Genomic DNA, 11,352 nt, shown 5'->3' with positions numbered 1-11,352 from the left:
ACTTTCCAGAGTGGCTGCACTGATTGCAACTCCACCAGCAATGTATGAGTGTACCTTTTTCCCCACATCCTCGCCAACACTTATTATTGCTTGTGTTCTTGATAATAGCCATTCTAATTGGGGTGAGATGGAATCTTAGGGTGGTTTTAATTTGCATTTCTCTAATTACAAAGGATGATGAGCACTTTTTCATATATTTGCTGATCAACTGTATATCTTCTTCTGTGAAGTGTCTGCCCAGTTCCTTAGCCCATTTATTATTGATTGGGTTCTTTGTATTTTGGGTATAAAGATTTTTAAGTTCTTTATAAATTTTGGAGATTAGTGCTCTGTCTGAAGTGTGTGTGGAAAAGATTTTCTCCCACTCTGTGGGCTCTCTTTTCACATTATTGATTGTTTTCTTTGTTGAGAAAAAGCTTTTTAGTTTGAATCCATCCCATGAATTGATTCTTGCTTTCATTTCTTGTGCTATGGGGAAAAGGAAGTCTGGTCCTAAGCCAGCATGATGAAGATTCGGGCCTACTTTTTCTTCTATTTGGTGAAGGGTCTCAGGCCTAATTCCTAGATCCTTGATTCATTTTGAGTTGAGTTTTGTACAGGTGAGAGATCAGGATTTAATTTCATTTTATTGCATATGGATTTCCAGTTTTCCCAGCACCATTTGTTGAAGAGGCTCTCTTTTCTCCATTGTATGTTTTTGGCACCTTTGTCTAGTATGAGGTGACTGTACCTATGTGGGTTTGTCTCTATGTCTTCTATCCTGTACCATTGGTATACCTGTCTATTTTGGTGCCAATACCATGCCGTTTTTGTTACTATTGCTCTATAATAGAGTTTAAGGTCTGGTATTGTGATACCTCCTGCATCACTCTTCCTGCCCAGGATTGCTTTGGCTATTCTGGGTCTTTTGTTCTTCCAGATGAATTTCATGATTGCTTTCTCTATTCCTAAGAGGAATGTCATTGGGATTTTAATTGGAATTGCATTAAATCTGTATAGTGCCTTTGGAAGTATGGCCATTTTGATATTAATTCTGCCTATCCAAGAACACAGGAGATCTTTCCATCTTCTAAGGTTTTCTTCAATTTCTTTCTTTAATATTCTGTAGTTTTCATTGTAGAGATCTTTCACCTCTTTTGTTAAATTGATTCCCGATTATTTTTTTTTAGAAATTATGCAGTTTTATAATTTTCTTTGTTATTTCTTAATCCATTCAAAATAATTTCACAATTCAACACTTTTAGGCAGCTTTTTGGTTAGTTTCTTTAGTTTCTACTTCTTTGGGCAGCAACGGATCAATCTTTAGTAGCAAACCTTCACTTGTTGCGCTACGAAGGAAGGCACCTATTACAAAGGGACCCAAATTCAGAGGTCTATGCTTACAGACTTCATTAATAACTGCTTGCAGATTGGTAGCAATCTGGTCCCTTGACATATCCAATGTGGCTATTGGGTACTGAGAAAGTTCTCTCTTTCCTCATCTACACAAATTTCACGTCCAGTTTTAAATAATTCAAGCATTTTGGGGATGTCACGGACAATGGAATTTCTAGCAAGCTTTGGAAACTTATTTTTTTCAGTTTCTTCTTTAATGGATTAAGTTCAGGCATTATTTCTGGAACAGCTACATAAAAGTCTACTTGAATTTTATCATCCCAAATCTTCTGAATCAGATTAGTTCCTCCTGCAAAGGCAGCTCCATTTTCTTCTGCTATTTTAATCTCTGATGCATTCACAGTAAATACAGTCATTTTATTGATTTCTGATGCAAATGGGTATGGAAAACTAATAACACCAGCAAATGGCTCCAATTTTTTCTTTTTCCCCAGTGCCATATCCAGTGTCAAGTCAAGATAAACCCCTTGCTTTGGATTAGTAAAGTCCAAAATTTGAGATTTCTTAAGTAACTGAACAGTTTTCTCCACCTCATATATCTGCCTTGGGTATAGGTGTTTTAAATGGACATCATCCTCAGGTTCACCTTCCTTGTACGGATGACTTTATTTTTTCTATCTCATCCTTTTTTTCATCTGATGCTTTTCCATTGGTATCTTTTTTTGTTTTCTTTGCAGGATTTGTAGCAGCAGCGGCAAAATGTCTATTGGGCACCTGAATGTTTAAAGAACAAGGATAAAGAGATGTCTGATAAACCATCTTGGAAGGAGTATGTCTTTGATGATGGATCAAGACTTCTGAGGCATCTTATGGCCGCCCAGTATTTTTTTTTTTTGGTTCCAAACAAATTGGCTTTATTTGATACACTCGGGATAACACAAACCTTAATCTTTCTCTTTCTTTTTTTTTTTTTTTTTTTTTTTGAGCATTGTGGATTTTATTTTTTTAAATTTATTTTTATTGTAAACAAATGGGATACATGTTGTTTCTGTTTGTACATGGAGTAAAGGCAGGCCATTTGTGTGATCATACATTTACATAGGGTAATGATGTTTGATTCATTGTTATTTTTTCATTTCCCCAACCCCTCCCACCTCTATACAGTCCCTCTATACAGTCCCTCCTTCCTCCATTCTTGCCCCCCTCCAACCCCCCCATCCGCTTATCAGTGAGATCATTCGTCTTTTGAATTTTTGAGATTGGCTTATCTCACTTAGCATGATATTCTCCAATTTCATTCATTTGCCTGCAAATGCCATAATTTTATTATTCTTTATAGCTGAGTAATATTCCATTGTATATATATATACCACAGTTTCTTTATCCATTCATCAATTGAAGGGCATCTAGGTTGGTTCCACAGTCTGGCTATTGTGAATTGAGCAGCTATGAACATTGATGTGGCTGTATCTCTGTAGTATGCTGATTTTAAGTCCTTTGGCTATAGGCCAAGGAGTGGGATAGCTGGGTCAAATGGTGGGTCCATACCAAGTTTTCTAAGGAATCTCCACACTGCTTTCCAGAGTGGCTGCACTAATTTGCATCCCCACCAGCAATGTATGAGTGTACCTTTTTCCCCACATCCTTTCCAACACCTACTGTTGCTTGTATTCTTGATAATCGCCATTCTACTTGGGGTGAGATGGAATCTTAGGGTAGTTTTGATTTGCATTTCTCTTATAACTAAAGATGGTGAACATTTTTTCATATGTTTGCTGATTGCTTGTAGATCTTCTTCTGTGAAGTGTCTGTTCATATCCTTAGCCCATTTGTTGATTGGGTTATTTGTATCCTTTGTGTAGAGTTTTTTGAGTTCTTTATATATTCTGGAAATTAGTGCTCTATCTGAAGTATGAGTGGCAAAGATATTCTCCCACTCTGCAGGCTCTCTCTTCGCATTGCTGATAGTTTCTTTGCTGAGTGAAAGCTATTTAGTTTGAATCTATCCCAGTTATTAATTCTTGCTTTTATTTCTTGTGCTATGGGAGTCCTGTTGAGTAAGTCTGATCCTAAGCCAACAAGCTGAAGATTTGGACCTACTTTTTCTTCTGTAAGATGCAGGGTCTCTGGTCTGATTTCAAGGTCCTTGATCCATTGTGAGTTGAGTTTTGTGCAGGGTGAGAAGTAGGGGTTTAGTTTCATTCTGTTGCATGTGGATTTCCAGTTTTCCCAGCACCATTTGTTGAAGAGGCTATCTTTTCTCCATTGCATATTTTTGGCACCTTTGTCTAGTATGAGAAAATTGTATTTATTTGGGTTTGTGTCCATGTCCTCTATTCTGTACCATTGATCTACCTGTCTATTTTGGTGCCAATACCATGCCGTTTTTGTTACTATTGCTTTGTAGTATAGTTGAAGTTCTGGTATTGCAATACCCCCTGTTTCATTCTTTCTGCTAAGGATTGCTTTGGCTATTCTGGGTTTCTTATTCTTCCAGATGAATTTCATGATTGCTTGCTCTATTTCTGTAAGGTGCGTCATTGGAATTTTAATTGGAATTGCATTGAATCTGTATAGCACTTTTGGTAGTATGGCCATTTTGACAATATTAATTCTGCCTATCCAAGAACATGGGAAATCTTTCCATTTTCTAAGGTCCTCCTCAATTTCTTTCTTCAATGTTTTGTAGTTTTCATTGTAGAGGTTTTTTACCTCTTTGGTTAGGTTGATTCCCAAGTATTTTATTTTTTTTGAGGCTATTGCAAATGGAGTTGTTTTCCTCATTTCCCTTTCAGCTGTTTCGTCGCTTGCATATAAAAATGCTTTAGATTTATGCGTGTTGATTTTATAGCCTGCTATTTTGCTGAATTCATTGATGATGTCTAGAAGTATTCTGGAGCAGATTTTTGGACCCTCTAAATATAGAATCATGTCATCTGCAAATAGTGACAGCTTACGTTCCTCTTTTCCTATTCATAATCCCTTTAATTTATTTGGTCTGCCTAATTGCTCTGGCTAGAGTTTCGAGGACAATGTTGAATAGAAGTGGTGAAAGAGGACATCCCTGTCTTGTTCCCGTTTTTAAAGGGTATGGATTCAGTTTTTCTCCATTAAGAATGATGTTGGCCATAGGTTTAGCATAAAGAACCTTTACAGTGTTCAGGTATGTTCCTACTATCCCTATTTTTTCTAGTGTTTTGAGCATGAAGGGGTGTTGTATTTTGTCGAACGCTTTTTCTGCGTCAATTGAAATAACCATATGATTCTTATCCTTAAGTCTATTGACATGATGGATTATGTTTATTGATTTACAGATGTTAAACCATCCTTGCGTTCCAGGGATGAACCCCATTTGATCATGGTGCACAATTTTCTTAATATGTTTTTGGATACGGTTTGCCAATATTTTGTTAAGGATCTTTGCATCTATATTCATCAAGGATATTGGTCTAAAATTTTCTTTCCTTGATGTGTCTTTTCCTGGTTTGGGTATGAGGGTGATATTAGCTTCATAGAATGAGTTTGGAAGGATACCCTCCTTTTCTATTTCCTGGAATAGTTTGAGAAGTATTGGAATGAGTTCTTCTTTGAAGGTCTTGTAGAACTTGGATGAGAATCCATCTGGTCCTGGGCTTTTCTTGGATGGTAGGTTTTTAATGGCTTCTTCTATTTCATTGCTTGATATTGATCTGTTTAAATTGTGTATGTCTCCTGGTTCAGTTTGGGAGGAGCATATGTCTCTAGAAATTTGTCAAGGTCTTTGGTAGTTTCTATTTAGTTGGAATAGAGATTTTCAAAGTAGCTTCTCATTATGTTCTGTATCTCAGTGGTGTCTGTCGTGATATTTCCTTTTGCATCATGTATTTTAGTAATTTGAGTTTTCTCTCTCCTTCTCTTTGTTAGTGTGGCTAAGGGTTTGTCTATTTTGTTTACTTTGTCAAAGAACCAACTTTTTGTTTTGTCAATTTTTTGAATTGTCTCTATTGTTTCAATTTCATTGATTTCAGCTCTGATTTTAATTATTTCTTGTCTTCTACTACTTTTGCTGTTATTCTATTCTTTTTCTAGGGCTTTGAGCTGTAATGCTAGGTCATTTAGTTGTTGACTTTTCATTCTTTTCTGGAATGCGCTCCATGCAATGAATTTTCCTTAGTACCGCTTTCATAGTGTCCCAGAGATTTTGATATGTTGTATCGTCATTCTCATTGACCTCTAAGAATTTTTTTTATTTCCTCCCTGATGTTTTTTGTTATCCATGTTTCATTCAATAGCATACTATTTAGTCTCCAGGTGTTGGAATAATTTCTGTTTTTTATTTTGTCATTGATTTCTATTCTCAGTCCATTATGATCTGATAGAACACAAGGCAGTATCTCTATTTTTTTGCATTTCCTAAGGGCTGCTTTGTGGCATAACATATGGTCTACTTTTGAGAAGGTTCCATGTGCTGCTGAGAAGAAAGTGAATCCGCTTGTTGATGGATGGAATATTCTATATATGTCTGTTAAGTCTAGGTTATTGATTGTGCTATTGAGTTCTATGGTTTCTTTGTTTAGTTTTTGTTTGGAAGATATATCTAGTGGTGACGCGGTGCGTTAAAGTCACCCAGAATTATTGTGTTGTGGTCTATGTGATTCTTGAAATTGAGAAAGATTTGTTTGATGTACAGGGATTCACCATTGTTTGGGGCATAAATATTTACTATCATTATGTCTTCCTGATTTATGGTTCCCTTAAGCAGTATGAAATGTCCTTCTTTATCCCTTCTGACTAACTTTGGTTTGAAGTCCACTTTATCTGATATAAGGATGGAAACCCCTGCTTTTTTACCGAGTTTGTGTGTGTGGTAGGTTTTTTCCCATCCTTTCACCTTTAGTCTGTGGATGTCTTTTTCTATGAGATGAGTCTCTTGCAGGCGGCGTATTGTTGGGTCTTTCTTTTTAATCCATTCTGGCTTGGTTTCTCCTTTGAGTGGTTTTTCTCTAAGGTAGTTCCTCCCTTTGCTGACCTACATTGTTGTTTTTCATTTCTTCCTCATGGAATATTTTGCTGAGAATGTTCCATAGCACAGGCTTTCTATTTGTAAATTCTTTTAACTTTTGTTTATCATGGAAGGATTTTATTTCCTCTTCAAATCTGAAGGTTAGTTTTGCTGGGTATAGGATTCTTGATTGGCAACCATGTTCTTTCAGAGCTTGAAATATGTTGGTCCAGGCCCTTCTAGCTTTTAGAGTCTGGGTTGAGAAGTCTGTTGCTATCCCTATTGGTCTCCCCCTATATGTAATCTGATGCTTTTCTCTCGCAGCCTTCAAAATCCTATCTTTATTTTGAATGTTAGGCATTTTCATTATAATGTGCCTTGGTGTGGATCTGTTGTGATTTTATGCATTTGGTGTTCTGTAAGCCTCTCGTAGTTGATTTTCCACTTCATTCTTCAGGTTTGGGAAATTTTCTGATATTATTTCATTGAATAGGTTGTTCACTCCTTTGGTTTGTATCTCTGTGCCTTCCTCAATCCCAATAATTCTTAAATTTGATCTTTTCATGATGTCCCATAGTTCTTGGAGATTCTGTTTATGATTTCTTTCCATCTTCTCTGTTTGGGCAACTTTATTTTCAAGATTAAATATTTTGTCTTCATTGTCTGAGGTTCTGTCTTCCAAGTGGTCTAGTCTTTTGGTGATGCTTTCCATTGAGTTTTTTATTTGGTTTATTGTTTCCTTCATTTCAAGGATTTCTGTTTGTTTTTTTCTCAGAATCTCTATCTCTTTGTTGAAATGATCTTTTGCTTCCTGCAGGTGCTCTTTCAGCTTATTGGTATTATCATTCATTGCCTGCATTTGCTCTCTAATCTCATCCTTTGCTTCATGAATCATCTTAATCATGTATATTCTGAAGTCCTTTTCTGACATTTCTTCTACCATACTGTCATTGGATTCTATTAATATAGAATCTAGATTTGTTTGGATCATTTTCTTCCCTTGTTTTTTCATGTTGTTCATGTATCTTCCCCTCTAGCAGTGCAGATCTCGGGTATTGCAGATTTCCCCCTATAGGCTTATAGTGGCCCTATAAGTTTCCAAAACCCGTTCTTTAAGGGGAGATCAATATTAGCAGTGCCCAATTCAGACACTATGCAATCCTAGACCAAATAGCCCCTATGAGGACAACAACAAAATTGTCATAATAAACAGAATGAGTTCAAATATTATCTTTGGTAAAACAAACAGATTTGCAATAAGGTCTGCTGTTTCTAATGGAGGACAAAGAGGATGCAGAGGGATGTAGAATGTGGCTGTTAATGGGATAAGAAAAGAATATGCAGAAGTTCTAGATAATATAAAGGGTGAGAGTGTAATCAAAAGAAATTAGATATTAGCATGCAAAAAGGGAGAAAGAGACTCTGAGGGAACAGGTAAACACAAGGAAAAGAGAGCAAGAAAGTAAAGAAAAACAAATTTTTTCAATAAGGAGAAAAAAGAAAATCTACAGTATAACAGTCATATAGTAATGAAACCTCCCAGTGTTCAGTAGCCTGATGCATGAGAGGTACCTGACAATGAGCTTCAAGCCTCCAGCAGGCGTCTCAGGATGGGATTTGCCCCACCTAAAGATTGGAGCTACAGCTTCCAGGATTAGCCAAGATGGCCGCTCTGGCTTCCAAAAGTGTTGGCAAATGGGGAGCTGCAGCTCAGGGTGTGGATGTGGTCAGCAGGAGGTTCTGGAGGCGGGATGCGGTTGGTCAGGCAGGGGTCCTGGAAGTCCGTTGTGTTTGGTGTGGTTGTGGGATCCTCGAGGCCAGTCGCAATCAGTCTGTCTGGGGTCCCAGTGATAGGGCACAGTCAGTTGGTCTGGGGGTCCTGGTGGCAGGGAGCAGTCAGTCGATGTGAGGGTCCCAGAGGCAGGGAGTGATCGGTTGGGCTGAGGGCTCCTGGGGATGGGGCTCAGTCGGTCCGTCCAGGGGTTCCTTTGGGGCCTGGCTGTTGTCTCAAAATGGCGGCAGCCACGTGTAATCAAACCTGCAGGTACTGTAACAGAGAACTTCCAGGCAATAGCAGGCAGCTGGTGCTCCACTGGCGGTTGTCGATCAGTTTGCTGACTGTTGTCAGATGATTGGGAGGTGAACCTCATGCGTTGGGTGGTGGATAGGTGTAAGGCAGGCGATGGACAGGCAAGAGGCAGGCAAATGGCGGATGATAGGTGCCTGACAGTGAGCAATCTGCACTCAAAAAAGGCATCCATATGCTGGCAGATTGCAGGTCATCACAGCAGACAAATGGGGTAAACACCAGGGAATCGATAAGCAGCAAAAACTGCCTCACTGAGAAACATATCCTCTGCTTGAAACCGGAGTTACGGAGCGACAAGGAACGCAGCCTCCCTGTAGCCCGCCATCTTGGATCTCCGACCTTAATCTTTCTAATAGCACACAGCAATCAAATTGAATGGCAAATAAACACACCTCAATCAAATAGTTCAAAGTCCTCTCTGCCTTGTCGGATCTGACAACCCCGAATGCAACGTTATCTTAGTCTGAGAGCAGACGATGGCTGGTCTCGGAACTCTCTGTGGCTGATGGTCTGGGAATCAAGGACGGGCAGGCTCCGCTGATTGTGAAGGCCTCAGAATAGCGGAGTCTCAGCAGCCTCGGCAGATGGATGATTGGTGGGGCTCGCGAACCTGGCTGACGTGGATTCGTCAGGAGATCTGGGCTGAGCCCAGTATTTTTTTTTTTTTATATGGCTGTGAATGGAGTTGTTTTCCTCATTTCTCTTTCAGATGATTCATTGCTTTTGAATAAAAATGCATTAGATTTATGCATGTTGATTTTATATCCTGCTATTTTGCTGAATTCATTTATTAAGTCTAGAAGTTTTCTGCTGGAGTTTTTTGGATCCTCTAAATATAGAATCATGTCATCGGCAAATAGTGACAGCTTGAGTTCTTCTATCCCTATTTGTATTCCTTTAATTTCTTTAGTCTGTCTAATTGCTCTGGCTAGTATTTCAAGCATGATGTTGAATAGATGTGGTGAAAGAGGGCATTTGTCTTGTTCCCATTTTTAAAGGGAACGCTTTCAGTTTTTCTCAATTAAGAATGATGTTGGCTGTGGGCTTAGCATAAATAGCCTTTATAATATTGAGGTATGTTCCTACTATCCCTATTTTTTCTAGTGTTTTGAGCATGAAGGGGTGTTGTATTTTGTCAAATGCTTTCTCTGCACCTATTGAAATTATCATATGATTCTTAACCTTAAGTCTATTGATGCAATGAATTACATTTATTCATTTTCAGATGTTGAACCAACCTTACATCCATGAGATGAACCCCACTTCATCATGGTGCACTATCTTCCTAATATGTTTTTGTGTGTGATTTTCCAGAATTTTGTTAAGGACTTTTGCATCTATATTCATCAGAGATATTAGTCTAAAGTTTTCTTTCCTCGATGTGTCTTTGTCTGGTTTTGGTATCACAGCAATACTAGCTTCATAGAATGAGTTTGGTAGGTTTCCCTACTTTTCTATTTCCTGGAATACTTTGAGAAGTATTGGAATGAGTTCTTCTCTGAAGGTCTTGAAGAACTTGGCTGAGAATCCATTTGGTCCTGGGCTTTTCTTGGTTAGTAGGCATTTGATGGCTTCTTCTATTTCATTGCTTGAAATTGATCTGTTTAAATTGTGTATGTCCTCCTGGTTCAGTTTGGGAGGATCATATGTTTCTATTGATGTCTTAGAGATTTTCTATTTTGTTGGAGTATAGATTTTCAAAGTAGCTTCTAATTATTTCAGTGGTGTCTGTTGTGATATTTCCTTTTTCATTCCAAATTTTAGTAATTTGAGTTTTCTCTCTCCTTCTCTTTATCAGTGTGACTAAGGGTTTATCTATTTTGTTTACTTTGTCAAAGAACCAACTTTTTGTTTTGTCAATTTTTTGAATGCTTTCTTTGTTTCAAGTTCATTGATTTTAGCTCTAATTTTAATTATTTCCTGTCTTCTATGACTTTTTGTATTATTCTGTTCTTCTTTTTCTAGGGCTTTGAGATGTAATGCTAGGTCAGTTAGGTGTTGACTTTTTATTCTTTTCTTGAATGCACTCCATGCAATGAATTTTCTATTGCTTTATAGTAGAGTTCATAGTGTTCCAGAGATTTTGATATGTTGTATCATCATTCTTTTTTACCTCTAAGAATTTTTATATCTCCTCACTGATGTTTTCTGTTATCCAACTTCATTCAATAGCATATTATTTAGTCTCCAAGTGTTGGAGTAGTTTCTGTTTTTTATTTTGTCATTGATTTCTATTCTCAGTCCATTATGATCTGATAGAATACAAGGTAGTATCTCTATTTTTTTGCATTTACTAGGTGCTGCTTTGTGGCATAACATATGGTCTATTTTAGAGATGGTTCCATGTGCTGCTGAGAAGAAAGTGTATTCGCTCATTGATGGATGGAATATTCTATATATGTCTGTTAAGTCTAGGTTATTGATTATGCTATTGAGTTCTATGGTTTCTTTGTTTAGTTTTTGTTTGGAAGATCTATCCAGTGGTGACAGCAGTGTGTTAAAGTCACCCAGAATTATTGTGTTGTGGTCTATGTGATTCTTGAAATTGAGAAGGATTTGTTTGATGTACAGGGATGCACCATTGTTTGGGGCATAAATATTTACTATCGTTATGTCTTCCTGATTTATGGTTCCCTTAAGCAGTATGAAATGTCCTTCTTTATCCCTCTGACTAACTTTGGTTTGAAGTCCACTTTATCTGATATAAGGATGGAAACCCCTGTTTTTTTACTGAGTTTGTGTGCGTGGTAGGTTTTTTCCCATCCTTTCACCTTTAGTCTGTAGATGTCCTTATCTATGAGATGAGTCTCTTGAAGGCAGCATATTGTTGGGTCTTTTTAATCCAATCTGCCAGTCTATGTCTTTTGATTGATGAGTTTAGGTCATTAATGTTCAGGATTATTATTGAGATGTGATTTGTATTCCCAGTCATTTGGGCTTATTTTTG

General features: G+C 37.6%; 1 pseudogene; it reads right to left on the bottom strand.

Moving 5' to 3' along the window:
* Positions 1 to 1,240: 1,240 nt before the first annotated feature.
* Positions 1,241 to 2,181, bottom strand: LOC124984968 (39S ribosomal protein L1, mitochondrial-like; annotated as a pseudogene).
* Positions 2,182 to 11,352: the final 9,171 nt, after the last annotated feature.

This window comes from Sciurus carolinensis, chromosome 5 (genome assembly GCF_902686445.1).
Source record: "Sciurus carolinensis chromosome 5, mSciCar1.2, whole genome shotgun sequence".
NCBI lineage: Eukaryota > Metazoa > Chordata > Mammalia > Rodentia > Sciuridae > Sciurus > Sciurus carolinensis.
The sequence above is the reverse complement of the archived record's forward strand: the minus strand, read 5'-3'. Positions and strand labels throughout refer to the sequence as shown.